We start from the raw sequence: 21,238 nt of genomic DNA on the forward strand, positions 1-21,238 counted from the left end.
ACTCAAGCCGATAAGAAACGACAACCAATGAAATTCAAAGAAAATGATCTAGTTTGGCTTCACATAGAGAAAAGACGCTTAACGAATATTGCCAAGCATCCTACTAGATTTTATGGACCGTTCACGATTATCCAATAAATCAATGAAAATGCATTCCGCTGGGGCATTCCTACTATACATAACTCATTCCACATTAGTTTATTGAGACCCTTAAAGGCCCCACTCCTGTTATTGATGATCCATCTCTCCTCAAGGATGACTCTGAAGTTCTGAAAGTATTATAGACCACCATGACCAGACAACCACTCGTACTGGCACTGTATATCATCGTTACTTGGTGAAGCATAAGAATCATTCTATTGAGGAATCACAATGGATTCCTGAAACATCACTTACCCCGCACTACCAACACTTGATTCTGGCATACCACTCACATTCACATTGATTCTTTTATGAACACCGATTCGCCGACGACTGAGGCAGCACATTCATTTAGTGCCGACTCGCCAACTAAGGCAACACATTCATTTAGTGCCAATTCGCCGACTAAGGCAGCACGTTACTTTAGTGCTTTGACTGAGGCAGCACATTGCTTTAGTACCGATTCGCCAACGCGACTGAGGCATCACATTAGCATGAGGTTGGCCACCCTTGCTTTTGTTTATTTCACACAAGTGAGAATAGTTGCTTTTTAACCCCGTGGTATGTTATGGAAATGAGAATTGTGGAATTATTTGATATTTATGGTACGTTCATTTGCCACATGGTTATGACTGGCTACGCACGAGAGTGTGGAGCAGTGGTCGCACATCGTGTTGGGCGAATAAGCGAGATTTAATGTGTCTTGTATTTTTGTGGTGAGCAGATCAGTGCATGGAGTAACATGGGTGTGATGGATTTTGGCCGGTGCATGGCCGTCGTATTTTGATGTGCAACAATGGTCGCTTGCCCATAGTTTCATTTAATTAAATTGCTATAATTTTAATGTAAATAGACAAGCTTGGGGACCAAGTTACTTTTTGATATTAATGGCCCAAATTGGAATGTATTAAGCTATATTTGTGAGCACTTATTTTTTGCTAATACATAAATACATACATGAGGAAGTGTGCTCACTCATGCATGGGAGGGAGATTGAACCCACTCTTTTTGTCATGCATAGTTGCTATATTTATCTCCTTCTTGTTTATTTGCAAAGCTTGAAGCTATATTAACAACACTTTAAGCCATATTTTTCTTCATATATCTCCACCAAGATCGGATTCCTGGTCTTTGAGCATTAACATTAACCCTTATGTCCTTCACAAGCCCTTTGATTTACTTGACCACCTTGAAAACATCACTAAGACCTTTGACATAGATCATGAGCTTGAGGAATTTGTGATTGTAATCTCTCACACCTCTTGTTTGTGTCATCATCCCTCGTAAATCTTGTGAGCACCATGCAATTATGAAACAAATGCATCTCTCCTTTTTTTCTTGAATTCCAAGTGGTAATAACATAGCCACTTTCTTGAACATGCCACCATAATGCATATTCCAATTGTAGATTAACAAAATACATCTTAGCATGCTCATTTCTAAGATTGATCTAAAAGTACAAGTCAAGTTTATTTGCCCATTCTTCAAACTCATTGTTGTTGTTGTTGTTGTTATTGTTGTTGTTGTTGTTTTGGTGGTGGTGGTGGTGGTGTTGGTGTGGTGGTGTTGGTGTTCTCTCCCTTGAACTTTGAAAACACAATTTATCCTTGATGCCCTTGAACGCATCATTGTTACCATGAGCATTGACAATATGTTATATCCTTTGTGAATGCTCCTTGATGCCCTTAGACTCATCATTGTTATCATGATCATTGCCAACACACCCTCTCTTACTGTAGGTCTATCAAACCTTCCATTTATATGCATGTCATCAAATACCACTTTTTTTCCTCTTCCGAATTCTATAGGTGAAGATCCAAAACTTCATTTAGGAGGTTGATTCTCCTTTTTCACAATGGCATGACCATCTTCAATATCATAGTCATCTTCATCATCATCCATAAGCACTGTGGTATCGGTTCACTTAAAGCTATCATTTGGTTGTTTTGAGAACCCTCCAATGTCTAATTTCTTCCTCCCTTCCATATGAGTGCTCCTCTCAATCTTGTCTTGAGGACCCACCCATGTGTAATTTCTTCCTCTCTTCCATATGAGTGCTCCTCTCAATCTTGTCTTGAGGACCCACCCATGTGTAATTTCTTCCTCTCTTCCATATGAGTGCTCCTCTCAATCTTGTCTCCAAATGAAGAAAATTCACCTTTGATCTATCAAAGCACCTCTCTTTGATTGAGTTGCAAGCTCTCTAATCTTTTGAGAGTTAGAAAAGTTGTCCATCATTGACCTAAACATCATTGCAACATATTACATCTTTGCTCAATTGAGCATTGGGCACATTTGCAACACCCTCCATTGCCATCCATAGCATTCACTTGAGCTTGTTCCGCCTAACTTTAAGCCTTTAACATGTCATTGTCTCCTTGTGTATTGTCCAATGATGCATCATTTACATGCTCATTTTCCACATTAGCTATTGCCTCTTTCCCAAAAGTGATAGCAAAAGAGGGACTTCTATATACCTTTTGGCATTGAAACTATGCAATTTCGCTGATCAAATGACCTCCAATCGTAGTGTCAATAGCTCTTCAAATAAGCTTCATAAAGATGAAAATATAATCCACAAATGAAACCCCGAGAGAGAGAGAGAGAGAGAGAGAGAGAGAGAGAGAGATGTTTACCAAGAGGTTGAGAGAGAAATAAATGGAGATCTTTCTTGCAATTTTATAAAGGAGTTAAGATTTATTTAGTTTCATAGTTTTTAGATGTTAAAAAAACACTAATTTCTCTCAATTTATTTATAAATTAATTTCAAAATGTCTTTGGATAGAGGTTTTTCATGCTATTGCTAAGTCTCTCATAAACTCTTAACTTCCAATTTAATCTTGGGAGTGAAACAAAATAAAAATGGTTGCTACATTTTTTAGGTGCCTCAAAATAAGAAATTAAATAGGCGCTTAATCCAACAAATTCAGTGAATGCATTTTTTAGCTGCCTCAAAAATAAGTAACTAAGAAGTGCTTAATCCATAAATCCATAAATAATATGTAGATATTTCCATGTACAAAGTTGCATAACATTGATTTTTTTCTTCCAACAAAAAATTCTCTCGATTGGACAACATATGATGTCATAGATATCAACATTTTGCAATCAAATGTAATTGTGCAAAAATTTCAAGTTATAGTTTTATTTTTTACTTTAAGTAATTAAATTCTTAGTATCTTTGAAGTTTTTCATGTATAAACGTTGTGGGAAGGTTGTCACCAAAAAACTTATGTCAATTCTTAGTTTTATATGCACACTTTGGGAAGTTTGCCCCCACAAGAAAATTTATGTCAATTCTTAGTTTTATATGCACACTTTGGTTGAACATTATTGCAAATTTCCCCATTTGAGAATGATATAATGTTTGCATGGTCTTGTAAACTCATTTTTGAGAAAGACAAAGCATATTTCCAAACATCACACATTGTGATGTTTGGAAACATTGTTGTACATTTCTCCGTTAGAGAATACTTTTGAATGGTTTTATGAACTCATTTTTTGAGAAAGTAAAAGAATGCTATGTTACATTTAAAACAAGTGGATTAAGGGTTTTTTTGGCCAAAAAAGGAAGAGACCAAGCCATAACAATAGCAAGCATTTGGTCTACATCAATTTGGAAGTGCCCCACATAGTAAGGAGATTGTAACAAACAAGAAGTTTTTAGATTATTCAACAACATTTGTAATAAGTTATCCCTAAAGTTGTGCTACAATGACTCCAAGTTTCTTATTTTCTTGCATTACACAATGTGAATGGTTTGATAAACATAGTTGAAGATGCGATAATGGGTGTGCGCTTTTGCCGCACAGGTCGTAGCTGGGGACTTGCCGGACACCGTATGCGAGCCACGAATGGCTGCAAGCATACAACCAGGGAAGGAAGCTCAAACAGAATGCCAAAGGGTGTGTCACTCACCGCTCAACCGCCGCCTTGAAGGATTCCCGCGTCGCAGCCGTGAAGGAGGAGCCACCGTCGCCGCTCTACCGCCTCTCCGCCGCCGTGCCGCTACACAGTGCTCGATCGCTCTCTCTCTCTCTCTCTCTCTCTCTCTCTCTCTCTCTCTCTCACACACACACACACACGCAGGAGAAGGAAACAAAAGAGATAAGGCAAGAGCACTCTTGTATTCACAACACATGAGAATGAGGATTTTAGGGTTACATTTGACTTTTATAGGTGACTTGGCCGTTCACACTTGGGCGCCCATACATGGCCGACCGACCCTAACCCTTATCCTACTGATATTCAAGATGCGCCTCTCATTGGCGATCACCCAATCCCTTTATCCTTAACATATGGTGCCGACAAGCCCGGCCCATTACTCAGAATATTTAAATTAATGACGTAAAACATAGTACATCTCAATGTCCGTCATGGGCTAACATGCCCCCCTTCCTGATGTAGATTCCGTCCTCGGAAGCTATGGTATGGTAAGCTCGAGAGGGTTATTGTTGACCGTCTGCAAAACAGGGAAGTAGAGTGAAAGTATGCTGGAATTCAAAAGATATAAAGTGTATAAATTCAAGCATGTTAGACCACAATGGATGTTGTTATGAGAACTTAGTTTAAGGGTCACATGAATGAGCTAGTGTAGCAAATTAATAGGAGTTTAAAATTATTGAAAGTAAATCAAGAGTAAGCAAGGTGTCAAAGGTTAATCAAGGTTTATAACTGGCCTAAGTCAAGGAAAATAACCAAGCTTAATAAATAAACAGATGACCACACTGTGTCTACTCTAAGAACAAGTTAATACCACAAGCCTAGGGACACAAGAAACATCAGAGTTACAGGAGCCTTTTGCCTCTCTTTTTTTTTTAAATTAATGCACGTGACAATTTTTACACACAATGGCGACCTTCCTAAGGCAAAACTAACATCGATCCTGGTACCATGTTTAACATCGATCCTGGTACCATGTTTAACACAAGGCATTATCCAGGAATCTATTAGCTTACTTTAGGCAAGGCTACCCCCTACCAACCAAGGCATCGGTCTGGAGTAGAATACTCCTCGCCTACCAAGTATCAATAAGGCGATAGGCCAACATTAAAGCACATCATAGACTTGTATTGCCATTTATTGTAGGCTTTTTTTTTAATCTATTTCTTTTTGATCTTCGCTCCTGAACTATAATTTATCTTGCATCCTTTCGACAAAGGGGTAATAGCTATGTCCTAGAGGTCAACACACACATGGCCAGGTGTCAAACATTAAGATGGTTTGACCCTAGACCTAAGACAATCGTATTCCAAGGTTAACTAAAGACGTCATGCTGCCTAGGAATATTTCTAATAAAGTTAAGCTCATTAATGATTTACACTAGCATGCAAGCAACTTCAAAAACTAAGTAGTACATTGACAATTTACATGTGGTCATGCATTATAGTTTATGCAATTGATTGAACAGTAAAAACAAAAGAGAGTGGGTATGGAAGAATTACACCTGTAATTGGAGATCTCCTTGATTTGATGAGACAGCTTGCAATTTGATGTAGATATATTTTGATGAACGTTGCGGCAGTCTCAGGACTTGAAAGCGAACCCACCTCAAACTTTTCAACCTGTACAATCAACTAACAAGCACTATACCTCGAGAGGCACATCAGTGTGAAAATTTCAAGACTTGTTTAAGGAATCTAAACTAGAAAAAACTTGCAAACACTAACCTACCTACCAGTCACCACACTACTACTGAGGATACAGTAAGAGGATGTTGTAGAGTCCTGGCTCTAGCCCTAAGGCTAAGTTTCTATCCACATCATCCAAACAAATAAAGTCAACCTCGGTAGTGCCATGAGTTTCATCCGTCCATTCATCATTGTCAGATATTTCCTTTTCATTTTCCCATCCACATAAACTCATAAAAAATGTAACCATGCGAGGATAGTCATCTTGTGGAAAAGGAAAGCATTCGGCTATCGAGGATATGTCCTCTAACGGAGTAGGGGTCAGTCATGGTCAATAGGCGAATTAGCCATTCTAATTCCTCAACATTTTCTTCTCTGGCTAGTACATCTATATGATCCCATTCAGTTTCAATTACAGGATAGCACATGTGAAATATCTGAGAAAGGCATAGATGATACCTCTCACCAAAGGTGGGAGTGGATGAAGTGTATGATGATCGTGCATCTGCCATATCTGCAAACACAGATATAGCATCAGTAGGTTTATGACAGGTCAATCTAGTTCTTGATTGTATACGGATATTTCTCTTGTTTTTGTGCTCTTGCTCTTTTTACTATTTTTTGTTTTTCATTTTTTTTAAAGGTATGAAGCTATATATATACATCCCCTTGAATTTGGCAATTACATGGTCAGGGGAGAAGGTTATAAGGAGGAAGCATTACAATGTCGAGCGTGAGTACATGCTCCCCCTTTCCTTGGGTAGATCATATTATTTGCAATGATGTTGCAGCCTCTTGGAACCAATTTGTCCAGCGGGTCATAGGTTGTGATGTGGGCAGATAGCTTTTTATGAACCTTGTGGCCACATCCAATTGCAAAGATGGTAGTGTACGCTCCCATTGACGAATGGAGGAAATGGTTTCCGAAGATACTATTACAAGAGGAGACGTAGACTCATCGTCGGTTTTTTGTTGGGTGTTGACAAGAGTAGGTGTAGAGCATGTAGAAACTTCTATATCAGCGTGTGCCTGGCATGAGGAGCTAGAAGCTTCATGTGGCTCCCCCCTTCCTGAGCTAGGTGGTAATGATCAATATCGTTTGGGAATCCAAACGAACTCTGGAAGAAGTGGTGTGGAGCACTCTGTTACCTTTCCCTTACCACGATCTTGAATTATCGTTGGGGTGGCAACAATTGGTTTGCAAGGTTTTACAGGTGATGTAGAGGGATTCAGCTTATGTTTAGGGACCCAAATCTGGTCATTTCCCTCGTAGTACCCTTGGGCTACTAATAATTTTTTAGGGATCCATCGCGATGTTATATTGCCCTTTCTCGGGTGGGTAGCTGCTTTCCTTTTACGAGGCTTCTTGGTGGCTGAACGAGATTGAGCAGGGGAAGTAGCTGTTAACGAAGCTTTGGGGACCCATTTGTATGTACTCTTTGGCATAGTAAGCGAAGCTTTAGGGACCACCTTGCCTGTTTCCACTCTTGGTGTTGAAGCGTTAGAGGGGTGGCCAACAATCGAAGATGGTTTTGCCACTGGACTTTGTGATTTTTCATTATCTAATATTTGAGTGGATGACTTAGGTGCGGGATTTTGAACGGTCAGACCTAGAGTTGGTTCGTGCGTTATGACTTGTCTGGTTGCCCAATCGATATTGCACTTTGGTGGCCATCATCCATTTGCGCCCTAGGATTACAGTCCCTTCCATGGTACCAGCAGGCATAACCAAAAAGCTTTGAATTATGGTTCCCTTGTCATAAGCAACCGGAGTGTGCAGAATTCCTGAGACAGGGGTTTTCTTCTTGTTGATTCCTTGAACTTGGATAGAACTCTTGGTTAAAGGTGGTTTTCCCAGTTGACACCACACGCCATATGATAGCAAATTGTGTTGAGCTCCTGTATCCAATAATGCATTATACAGCACCTCCCCGTAAGGACTCTGTAACTCAATTGGGTATCAGATTCCAGTGCATCCTCCTCTGCTTCCTCGAAAAATACTTGCGTAATTCCCAAGTTGGCTTCTCGTTGTCACCTAGCACGCTGTTGACGTTCTTTGGCTTCGACTCTCACTTGTATCTTTTTAAGCTCAGCTTGTTCTTTGGCTGCCTTCTTTTGATGGATTGCATGTAACTCCTCTTGGCTCAGGGGGTCATAGTACCTTTTGAATTTGCTCCCATTAAGGAATCCAATGGTTTCAACTCCGTCGAGAGTCTCCACTCTGATGGTACCTTGCGGGGTAATTTCACATACTCTATATGGTCCCTTACCAGCATATTTGAGCTTCTTCTTTTCGTTTCGCACTCCATACATCAGGACTTTATCCCCAACCTTGATGTCCTTGTCCTTTAGATGGCGATCAAACCATTTTTTCCTTCTATCCTTCTCCACAAGGGCATTGTATACAGCCAATTGTCTTTCTTCGTTTAGCCGCTCAAGGATATACAGACGCTCTGCTAAGGGATTACCATCCCAACCCTCTTGAGTAGCAACACGAAGACTTGGAATGATAAATTCCCACGGCATGACTGCTTCTTGGCCATATACCATTTTGAATGGTGTGCAATTAATAGCCACTTTGTACGCAGTACGATAGGTGTGCAATTAATAGCCACTTTGCACACCATTTTGAATGGTGTGCAATTAATAGCCACTTTGTACGCAGTACGATAGGCCCATAAAGCTGTCGTGAGCTTTAGATCCCAATCCGTGCGATGAGCTTCAACTGTCTTTGTCAAAACAGAGATTAATGTCTTGTTTGTACTCTCGGCTTGGCCATTCGCTTGCGGATAATAAGGAGTAGATTTATGATGGGAGATCATGAAATTTGTTGTGAGCTCCTTAATCACTTCATTTATAAAATGCGTACCATTGTCGCTCACAAGTTCAAAAGGACAACCGAATCGTGTGATTATATTTTCAAAGAGGAACTTGGCTGTTGTCCTCGCATCTGCCTTACGTGTCGCTTTTGCTTTAGCCCATTTGGTCATATAGTCAGTGGCCATAATAATATAGCAAGATTGTGTGTTTCGGGCCGCTGGACTAATTGGACCTACAAAGTCTAAACCCCACTTTTCAAATGGTTGGTTTACTTTGATTGGATGTAGGGGAATCTGATCTTTCCTCTGGGGTTTCTTGTATTGTTGGCATTCGTCGCAACCCTTCACAAAGAGTGATGCATCTTGGAACATAGTGGGCCACCAATACCCTGATTGTAAGATCTTTCGCGCAGTTAAGTCTCATGAGAAGTGACCACCGGCTACACCCATATGTGCCTCTTGCAAAATGTATAGATACTCATCCTCTCGGGCACAACGCCTAAGAACGTCATCCTTTCCTCTTTTATAAAGAGTCCCGGCTATCAGGGCAATAGGGTTCGCATTCTTTAATTAGCTTTCGAGCTAGATCTTTACGAAGCTCCTTGGGTGGGAAGCCATTAACCAAAAAGTTAACAATCTTCTCACTCCATTCAGGCATTGTCTCCACCATGAACAGGGAAGTGTCCGGTAAGTCATCATCAACCCCCGTAGGAGTCTCACCATTAGGTATGCGAGACAAATGATCAACCATAACATGTTTTTTGCCAGGTCTCACAACAACAGTGAAATCAAACTCAAGAAGAATCAATAGCCATCGTGTGATTCTTCCTGTGGAGCATGGTTTGTTTACCAGATACAATAATGCTTGATGATCTACATAGAAAACAAACTTGGTGGCAAGGAGGTAATAACGAAATTTCCTTACTGCATATATCATTGCCAACCCTTCTCGCTCCGTAGTGGTGTAGTTCATCTCAGCATCGCAAAGCTAATGGGGTAGTCTAGCTTGTGTTCTCCAGGCCGAAATTTTCGGGCCGAAAACGCGTTTCGGGCGCGTCTGGACCTCCGTTTTTGAGAAAGCATGCGATTTCGAGCACTGCGGGTAAGTCATCGATTCTCTGCAGAACTCTGTTTTAAGAACTGCAGGAAGACAGATTGACTGTGCAGACACTGTGGGTGCTGCAAAGAGGTCTACAGTTGCCATTGGGTGTATGTATGCACATTGAAGTCTTTGGTTGTGACATTTGAGAGTACTACAGTACCGCTGTGCAGGAAATACAGCAGTTGTGCAGAAAAACCAGAGTGCAGTTTCTGGTAAAATTGTGTGTTTGGCAAGATGTCTAATGATGGCATAACACAGATTGTGGCTGAGAAGCTGGACAAGAATAACTTCCATGCTTGGAGGTTCAGGTTGACTAATTTCCTGATGGGAAAAGGCTATTGGGACTACATTGAAGGTGAGCATGAAGAGGCACCGGAGATACCGGATATAAATCCGACTGCTGCAGATGTGAAAGAGTTTAAAGACTGGAACCAAGGAGCCAGGAAGGTTATGTATTGGCTTTCTATTAGTATACAGGACACCATGATTGGGCACATTCAGGATGCCAAGTCCCCCAAGGAGGCGTGGGACACCTTGGTAAAGCTTTATGAAACAAATACCAAGGCTCATAAGATACAGTTGAAGAATGAACTTCATACTGTGGAGAAAAAGAGCATGTCTGTGAATGACTATGCGTTGAAGATAAAGGGTATTGTGGAATCCCTTACATCTATTGGTGTGTCAGTAGATGATGATGACAAGGTGGAAGTCTGTCTACGTGGTCTCGGGCCACAATACAAGGCGTTTAAGACGTCTATTCAGACTCGGGAAAACATTCCCAACTTTACAGATTTGGTGTCTATGCTGATTATCGAAGAGAAGAACTTGGGTGAAGACCAACAGTCTTCACAAAGCAAAAACAGTTCAGAGCAACAGGCCTTCTACACGAGTTCAGGAAGAGGACGAGGTAGAGGAGGCCGTGGACGCGGTCAAGGAGGTGGCCGAACAGGTAATCAGAATTATGGCCAGCAGCAGCAACAACAACAACAGTCCCAGAATCAACAACAACAACAACACGCAGGTGGAAGAGGCAAATTCAGAGGCAGGGGGAGTCAAAGAGGCCGTGGAAATTGGCAAAGGCAATACAATGATGCACGTGAATGCTATTATTGTGGTAAGCCTGGACATGTGCAGGCAGAATGTTATAAAAAGCAGGCTGACATGCAAAATGGGAAAGTGCAGCAAACAACTATGCATCCTCAAGCAGAAATAATGAGGATAATGAGAGGTTGTTTGTTATGCAGCATGTCATGAATGCCATGTCTGAAAATGTTGATGCAGCACAAAAAGATAATGTATGGTATGTGGATTCAGGCGCTTCGAACCACATGACGAGTCATGGGGAGTGGTTCAAGGCGATGAAAAACCCGGAAAGACCAGGTTTTGTGGAAACAGGGGATGACACTGCTCATCCAATTGCCCACGTTGGAGATGTGCCATTGTCTATGCAGGATGGCAAAGTGAAGTACCTTGCAGATGTACTTCATGTACCGAACATAACAAAGAATCTGGTTTCAGTTGGCTAGATGATTGAGCAGGGTTTGCAGGTTAGGTTTAATCCTGATGGGTGTTATGTTGAAGATTTTAAAGACAAGTGCAGGTTGGTTGCAAAAGGCAACAGAGTGGGCAGAATGTTTACGTTGAATGTAGACATGCCTGAAATGAGTGCTGCGATGTTTGCAAATGGTTCAGGAGTTGTTGCAGACACAGACATATGGCATAAAAGAATTGGACATGTAAATGTTCAGAGATTGAAGTCTATGCAGACAAAAGGAATCGTGACAGGGCTGCCAAAATTTAAGGTGGAAGGTATGCAGAAAATATGTGAAGCATGCCAATTTGGGAAGCAAACAAAGCATGTGTTTCCACGTAACAGATATGTGAGCAGAAATGCACTAGATGTTGTGCATTCAGATGTATGGGGTCCTACGAAGACCGTGTCTATGGGAGGCTGTAGGTACTATGTCACTTTCATTGATGACCACACAAGAAAAGTGTGGGTATATTTCATGAAGGAGAAGAGTGAGGTGTTCACTCACTTTCAGAATTTCAGAGTTTTGGTTGAAAAGCAAACAGGGAAATATGTAAAGTGCCTAAGGTCAGATGGAGGGGGAGAGTACTTCTCCAATGAGTTCTCTGAATATTTGAAGAAGAATGGTATTCGGAGACAGTATACATGCAGATACACTCCGCAGCAAAATGGAGTTGCTGAGCGGAAAAACAGGCACATTGCTGAGATTGCGCGGGCATTGATGGAAGAGAAAAATATGCCGCATTGCTATTGGGCTGAGGCTGTTTCTACAGCAGTATACATCATGAACAGGACTCCAACTGCAGCCATACATGATGTAACTCCAGAGGAGAGGTTTACTGGCAGAAAACCAGATTTGTCTCATCTGAAAGTCTTTGGATGCATTGCATATGTGCATGTGCCAGATGAGCTGAGAACTAGGCTGGATCCGAAAGCTGAAAAATGTGTGTTTATTGGATACTCCCTTGAGCAAAAGGGGTACAGGTGTTATAACCCTGCTACACGTGAGTTGAGGGTAAGCAGGGATGTTGTCTTTGATGAGATGAGCAGCTGGTATGCTGCTGAAAAAGAAGCTGTTGGGGCTGATGTGAGTGGAAGTGTGGTTGCACAGAATGCAGGTCAGCAATCACAGTCTTTGAGTGGACCAGGAGAGTCCTCATCTAGTGGGTCTGTTGATAGACCATGGAGTGGCAGGCTACGTCATAATACCAGTCCTGCAAATGTGATTACTACATCACGTAAAGGAAAAGAGAAAGTGGTTGAGCCCCTTGGTATGCCTGACATTTCTGCAGGGCATTCTCATGTTGATGGAGAGTCTAGTGGCTCAGATATGAGCCTTGATGAGGAGCTTGGGATCCCAGCTATGAGAACACCTGGTGTAAAGAAGGCTATGGAGGCCATGAATGAAAAGCTGCGAAGATCAGGGAGAGTGAAGAACCCTGTGCAGAGATTTACATATGATGGTTATGTGGCACATCACTATGCATATATGGCAAAGGTCGTGCAGGTTGTTGAACCCACATGCATTGATGAGGCTGTTGGAAATGTGAATTGGGAGAAAGCCATGGATGAGGAGATGGATGCACTATATGGAAATGAAACTTGGGATTTAGTGCAATTGCCTGAAGGCAAGAAAGCCATTGGATGCAAGTGGGTGTACAAAGTTAAACATAACAGTGATGGAAGCATAAACAGGTACAAGGCTAGATTGGTAGCCAAAGGATATGCGCAGACATATGGGATTGATTATGAGGAAACTTTCAGCCCAGTTGCCAAGATGGCAACGGTGAGAGTTGTGATAGCTGTGGCTGCGTCAAAGCAATGGTCTTTACATCAGATGGATGTAAAGAATGCATTCTTGCATGGGGATTTGCAAGAAGAGGTGTATATGTTACAGCCACCTGGTTATGAGGATGTGGGTCACCCTGAGCATGTTTGCAGGTTGAAGAAAGCCTTGTATGGCTTAAAACAAGCACCAAGAGCATGGTCTGACAAGATTTCTGAATATCTTGTCACTATTGGCTTTCATGTAGCCAATGCAGATTTCTCATTGTATGTGAGACATGGTGATAGAGGAGTTGTGCTTGTTGTCATCTATGTAGATGACTTGATCATTACGGGGGACCATGATGCAGAGATCTTTGATGTAAAGATCTTGCTAAGACAGAAGTTTGAGATGAAGGATCTGGGGGAACTCAGATATTTCTTGGGCATTGAGGTGATTAGGTCACCACATGGTATTGGATTACTGCAGAGACAGTATGGCTTGGACATGTTCTGTAAGCCTATTTCTGTGCCATTGGATCAAAATGGCAAGTTGAGTGTAGATTCAGGAGAGATCTTGGAGGATCCTACTATGTACAGGAGCATAGTAGGAAGTTTGATCTACATGACGATCACCAGACCAGATTTGAGCTATGCTGTTGGGTTGGTGAGTCAGTTTATGCAGGTTCCACGGAAACCGCATTTGGATGCTGTGAGACGCATACTGAGGTATGTGAAGTCTACTTTACATTGTGGACTATTCTATGAGACTGGGACAGAGATATGTGTACATGGGTACACAGATGCTGATTGGGCTGGTAGTATCTCAGACAAAAGATCTACCAGTGGATTCATGTTTTCTTTGGGGAGTGCTGCTGTGACTTGGAGCAGCAAGAAGCAGCCTACGGTTGCTCTATCGAGTACAGAGGCCGAGTACAGAGGAGCTGCTATGGCAGCATGTGAGGTAGCTTGGTTGAGAAAGCTACTTGCAGATTTGGGTCTATCAGTGGATAGACAAGTTGTCATTTTCTGTGACAACATTAGCAGTATACAGTTGGCCAGGAACCCAGTCTTTCATGCTCGTACGAAGCACATAGAGGTCCACTACCACTTCGTCAGAGAGAAGGTCTTGGCAGGAGACCTTGATCTTGTTTATGTCAGCACAGAGGATCAGGTAGCTGACATCTTCACCAAAGCATTGGGTACAGAGAAGCTCCGCAGATTCAGGGCTTCGCTTGGTGTACATGAGATGGAGTTGAGCTCGAGGGGGAGTGTTGAGATATCGAGCTCTAGTGAGGCGGTGGACACTGATGACCCGCCTGGGGGATAGGCCCCGCACTTACACCACTGGCATGGTTGGTGAGATCTTGGGTGATATGCGGCCAGTGGGATGACAGGCTGTGTGACAGCCATTCTAGAGACTGGCATAGTTATAGCGCCAGCTCATTTAGTCGGGTTCACACTATAGAGAACCCGTGTATGTATTTGGTTGAGTACCCTTCATATTGTGTGTACTCTTATTCTTGTATATGGTGTGTTGAGTGTTGAGTAGAGAAGAAGAAGATTTTCAGCCTCTCGCCTTGTGTGTTCTCTATTAGGGTTTTGTGAGTGTGTGTGTGTGCTTGCAAGAGCTCAAGCTCTCTTCCCCCCTGCATCTTTTCAAATATGCACATGGAAGAGTAAATCCCAGTTAGGCATTCTCAAGATTGGAGCACTCGCCAAGGCCTTCTTTAATAGCTCATAGGCACGGTCACATTCTTCGGTCCAAATAAACTCGATGAGAAGCTTATACAATGGTCGAGCTATCTCGGTGAAGAAGAGAATAAACCTTCGATAATAACCAACGTGGCCCATAAAGCGTTGGACTCCCTTGTAGTTGGTGGGTGATGGTAGTTCCAGAATGACCTTGATTTTACTCTCGTCAGTGGAAATCCCGTTTTTGGACACTATATGCCCTAAGATAACTCCGTGTTTAACCCAAAATTGGCATTTGAAAGGATTCAAGGAGATGCGATATAATCTACACCTTTCAAATATCTTTCGTAAACACATCAAGTGCTCGTCCCAAGAGGAATGAACACAAAGATCATCTAAGAAAGCTTCACAGAAGTCCCTTAGATATTCCTTAAAGGCCGTGTTTATCAATCGTTGGAATGTTGCAGGTGCATTGGTCAAGCCAAAAGCCATGACGCGAAAGGCAAACACTCCAAACTCCGTGATAAATGCTGTTTTAGCTTGGTCCTCGACTGCAATTGTGATCTGATTGTAACTCGAGTACCCATCTAAAAAGCTATATGCCTCCTTGCCTGCCACTCTTTCAAGCACATGTTCAGAATATGGCAAGGGGTAATGATCCCTTCTGGTGGCTGCATTAACCTTTTTGAGATCAATGCACACTCTGAGTTTTCCGTTCTTCTTTGGCACGATGACTATCGGAGAAACCCATTCTGAGTGCTCAATTGGGTATATGAATCCACATTTTACCAGCTTTTCAATTTTCTCTTGTACAATCTTTGCATACTTAGGATTCATTGGGTAGGGACGTTGCTGGACTGGTTTAGCAGTGCTAATCATTGGAATCGTGTGTTGCACCACCGAGGGTGGAACACCCTTCATATCATGATATGTCCATGCAAATATGTCCTTGAATTCTTTAAGAAGCTTCGTAAGTGCAGCTTCTTCCGCCTTGGTGAGGTCTTGAGCAATAAAAACTGGTTTAGACTCCTCACCCGGATCTGCTAAGTCTATCTCCTTAACTACCGCAGGGCCATCGTAGACACCGCTACTCCCATTGGTAGGCGTTCATTGGGCTTTTGTGTAGACTACTTTACGTTCCCCTGTGGTGAATGATTTGAAATGCTCGGGGGCGAGGTGTAAGTCTACTGGTTCTTGTTGTGCCAGGCTTTTTTCTTTCAATTCCGCTTCCTTTTGCTGCTGAGCCAACTCTTGGTTTTGTCGCCTTCTTGTAGTACGACTTAGTTTTGGCTTCTCTTCGATTTCTAATTGGGCAACTTCATGAGGTTGCGGAATACACCACATGACACTTTGGAGGTATTGTCCCCAATTATCCGCTATCTTCCGATGAGCGTCAATGGCTCCTACATAACTAAGCCATTCTGCAGTGGATCTCTCCTTATTTATTGCAGTTCGTACATTAGCTCGATAGCGTTGGTGCTTATGTCTCGTTTTCTTCTTACCAAGTTTTTGATTTCTGTTTCTATCAGATTCGAACTCACTTGGTCGATCTTCACTCTCGGATGAGCTGCAGGAGGTCACTGTCCTAGGTCTTGAGCACCTTGCTTCCACATTAGGGTGAATATTTGATTCATCCCCCCCATCAAGCTCAGAGTCAGTTTGTTCTTGAGATTCATAGTCAGAGTTACATTGGTCAGAGTCTTCGCTACTGTCAATGTCGGTGGAGTTTGCCACGTTCTCGCCATCAGGAGTCAAGTGCATAACACCTATCATGTTTATTGGCACTAACGGTGGCATATCTTGCCCCTCAGGTGTTACCCAACTTGTGCCTCTATTTCCCCATGTGTCTATGGTTGCCGCTAGGTGTACCCAATCCACGTTATCCGACTCAGTCATACCCGGTAGGACATCCATGTAAGGAGAATCCTTCCCATCATCAGTCTCTTTTTTGCATGTATAGCAATATCTTAATGGGGCGGAGTGAACAGTGGTATCCGATTGATTATCGATAATAACCTTGCTTCCTAAAGGATGTGCACGACCATTCTTAAGATCAACTCGAATGACAGAGTCCTAGAATTGTAGATAGACATGGTTTTTCGACCAGTCATGCACCATTTGTGCTTCCCTCATGAAAGGACGTCCTAAGATCATTTGATATGACATAGGATGCTTGGAGAAATCCATTACAATGAAGGTATGTTTTACCTTGTATCCCAGGACCTTGATCTTAAGGTCCCTTAACATTCCAATAGGTTTAGCAATAGTTCCGTTTGCCATCTTAACCACTATGTTTGTGACTTCGAGGTGAGGTCTCCCCATAGATTCCCAACAGTTTTTAGTCACAATGCTCACTCCAGCACCACCATCAAGGATTCCCTTTAGAGTTAATCCCTTGGTAGTAATGGGGAGGGTGGCATTAGATTCGTCATCTTCAAAGTACTGTCCCAACTTGTTCACAGGTATTTCCATGACCGAATCTTCATCAAAGTTGGGTTGTAGATCCCAATGCTCCCCTTCATCTTGAAGCGTGTCGGGTCTATCCATATTTGCAAATTGTGGTAGCCCCGCCTTTAGTTCTCCATTGAGAAATGCCCGAAGAGCTAAGAATAGCTCAGGATCTTCGTATAATTTGGATATGATCGTGATTCTGATCTCAGAGGACATGAAATCCATTAGCTTAGACACATTCAACGGTACTTTTCGAGACATCGCCCCTTGACTAGGGACTGGTGAAGATGGAATCACTTCCTCTTTGATGGGGTCAGGCATTCCCTCACTAAACATTCTTTCAAGCAAAAAGGGTGTTTGCCCACTTCCTGATGTTCTATCCTCACTTTCTTCTCGAATGATACTCGGTATAGCTAACGGTTTATGGTTCCTCTGAGACTGAACTTGCGTAGGAAACACTGTGTCTGGAATTTTGATTTTTCTCGGGTTTGGCTCCAGTTCTCTTTGTGTTTCTTCCACCAAACCCCTTAAGTGTTGCACTTGTTCAATCTCCTCAACTGGGTTTGGGTAAGTTCCAATCTTTTTCTTGAGGGTTTTTGGCCCACGTGGCTTGTCTTGGGGAGTCTCAGTCAGTTTGGGTGGTCGAGAGGGCATTAACTGACTTGGTTGTGGGGCCGAGGAAGTTTCCTTCTGTTTCCCCTTATTTATGTGCTCGCTTGATTCTCCTTCATTGAGCTCTCGAGTGGGTTCTTCCCTTAAGGTAGTGGCTTTGGTCCCCATGGTTTCTATTGAATCGGAATCATCTTCAGGATCATTCATATACACGGGGTCGTCTCCTGTCCCTATGTTAGTCTTTGAACTAGGCTTGGAGCTCGTGGCATTAAGCGATCTCTTCCGCCGTGTTTTCTTTTTCTTTGCCTGAGCGATTGATGCAGTATCCCTCTCTTCAAGAATGTAGTTTTGATTTTGAAGCATTGACCGTGTAACTACATTTGCGGGCACAACGGGTGTGGTTCCTCGTGCTTGGTTGGTGACCTCAACCAAATTCAATGGCGTAATCTTGGGTGCATTAGGATTATGTGGACATTGAGCGATCAAATGATCTATGCCACAACAATTACATGTAAGCACCGGCATTGCTGATGTGCTTCCTTGATTTGGTTGCATATGAGTAGCGATCTTCTGTAGCCTATTAGGGCACTCTGCTACACGATGCGGTCCACCACACTCGTAGCATTGAAGAGGTGGTCTCCTCGCCAAGGTATTAAGGTTTTGCCCTCTTGTGGCAAGAGCAGCCGCTTGATATACAGGCTTGACTTGCCCGAAATGATCCTCCATGTAGTACTGGGGAATCATTTCAAACGTATCAATCCCGTATGGAGCAGTAGGGTCTATCTCCTCTTCATAATCCCCACATGCACTATGTGACTCACAACCCATCTGGTTTATTGGGGTAATCCTTGGGGATGTGGAGGTTGTGGTCCTGGCACTGGTGGTGGTAACGGCACAGACTGGACTACAGTCGGATTCCTTGGAACTATGTGCTGTGACGGTTGCTCGATAGGTTGTGCAGGCATTAGCGCGGGTACTTGAGGTGTGTTTGACCAAGCTAGTGGTGCCTGGTTTGCCAACATTCGCTTAAGTACTAGGCAATCTTTAGATTGATGGCCGTACTTACCACATGCATTGCAATTCCCATTGAATTTAACTCTGAATGTGGGACATTCACTCGTGCTATGTGGTCCTAAGCACACCGAACACCATTGTTGCTCTCTCCTTGGGTACATATGGCTATTCTGAGGAGCTCGATTACCCCTAAAGTATTCTTGGAGAGCCTTAGTAAGGTCGGTCACAGACATTTCAGATATCTTGGGCTCCTTGGCAATAGGTTTTACCGTCATTGGCTCGTGCCCAGATACTTGCGAACTAACGGATTTTGTTTCTGAAGACACCTTTTTACCTGCAATCATCAAGTTGTCTTCTAACTGGATTGCATTGGCAGTGACTGCTTCCCACGTTGTAAGACCTCTAATGACTAGGCCATTGTAAATGTCCTCGTGGCGTAATCCTCGGATGAATCTATCGAGGAGTTGGTTGTTATTGAAGCGTTCATCGGGAGTGCAGCGAGAATTTAGATGCTTCAATCGACTTATAAAGTCTCTCACTGACTCCCCTTCCTCGCGTTCAGCTTTTTGGAGTTGAGATGCTACTCCCCAAAGCACACCCTCGCGTATGTATTCTTTCAAGAACAATCTCTTGAGAGTGGGGTAGTGAGTGCGCTCTTCAACCCTTAAGGCTCGATACCAATCTCCAGCCTTCCCACTCAAGGTTAAGCCTAAGGCTTTACACTTATGCAGCTCATTGTGCTCTTCCAAGGAATCACACACGTGTTCAAAGACTTCAATGTGCTTCCTAACATCCTCGTTACCACTGAAGTTTTGAGTGAGCTTAGCCACTTGTACTGCCTTGCTTCTAGGTTCTCTCTCAGGCATGCCCCGCATGTTTTCCGCAATGGATCGTCTGATCGTCTGAGCAAACGCTGCGAGATCACCTAAGTGAGCAGGCATAGTTGGTGGAGGCACTTCTGGGATAGCCTGGCTGATAGGAGTTGGCGTTGGTCTGAGTATGTTGGCAAATGATGTAGGATATGATATGTGACTAGGCCTAGCTCCTCTTGGATAAGGGTGGTGATAAGGCGGTCGTGGAGCATATGCCATTGGCATACTAAGAGGCGTAGGAGCTACATGAGCATGAGTAGCGATAGGTACATATGGTTGATAGGCACTGGCACGCACTGCTGTAGGTACTGTTCCACTAGGTAGCAGTGTCGTACTAACTACAGCGGTAACAGGTGCACTTTCAGCTATGCTCATCATTGGGGTAGGCATTGCGGATTCCCTGATAGAAAGTTGAGCCAAGGTTGGAAAGCTAAAGTTAATACTCGTGGGCTCAACCTGCATTGAGACTCCAGGCGAAACAACATACGAAGGGTCTATGGGACTCACCGAGGGAGTCTCCAATTGTGATAGGGTTGGTTGTTTGGCCTTGCCCGTATCCAAAAACCTCATAGGGCCAGTGTGGAAACTAGGTCCACTCCCCTATTTTGCCTCTCAATTTGGATAATTCTATGAATAACCTCACATATCATTTGCTGTTGCTCTTCTAGATTAGTGGCGCTAGATGTAGATCGTAGGACTTCTAACCAACCTACATGGTATGTGTAACCCGTGTATAGGTCCGGCCGTTAGAGTCTCTGTGTGTAGATCATATTCCCAATTTTCATTGAGAAATATCCCATCTAGACTTGGTGTGCCAAACGGTTCTCTTGAAGTGGACGCAATGTCACTTCTTATGGATTGGCTTCTAGGGACCTCTACTTTAGGAAGAGCATCGGAATGTGGTAGCTCAGTAGGGCCCTCATTAAACGAAGTGGGTAGAATATCCACATGGACACTCTTTGGGAGGGTAGGGTCTACATAAGATGTGAATGGCGAATCTACTACCCCTCCTTCCTCATTTACTTCGCTTGTCGCATGTTCAGAGCATGTAGCTCTACTAAAGGTCTCTATTAGACGACTAAACATGCTAGATCCGGGTTATGGGACCCACACTGGCATGTTTTGGCTTGTCTCCTCAGGGTTCTTGGTAGGGTGTCCTTCCATGGCTTCTGAGTCAGAGGACGAGTCACTATCCACTATTCGTGGATCTTGGGTTGCACTCCCTTGGGTTCCCGCCGAAGGCCAAGATGCCAACGTGGAGGGATGGTGTGAGCCTGCGTAAACTGAAACACTTTCTAGTGGTTCAGGCTCTAGCACCCGACCAGAACGTAGATGCATGTGACGTGGGTACCCTACGTGCGTTGGTAACTACCCTTGAAACTCACACAAGTGGTTTCTTAGGTGTTTCGCACCTCGTTTTTACTTGTTTTTAGATTGTTTTTGACTTGTTTTTGACCCCCTTACCTACGGACGAACTTGGGCTAGGGCGTGTGATAGCTCGAAACGAGCGTATCGTTCAAAGGGTCCTAGTGTGCTTTACAGCACCGTGTTCGCCTATCTAGAGCTCCTGTAGTTCTCAAAACAGTCCGTTTCCTTTGGGGGGAAGG

This window comes from Cibotium barometz, chromosome 24 (genome assembly GCF_041138505.1).
Source record: "Cibotium barometz isolate CiBa-2024 chromosome 24, ASM4113850v1, whole genome shotgun sequence".
NCBI lineage: Eukaryota > Viridiplantae > Streptophyta > Polypodiopsida > Cyatheales > Cibotiaceae > Cibotium > Cibotium barometz.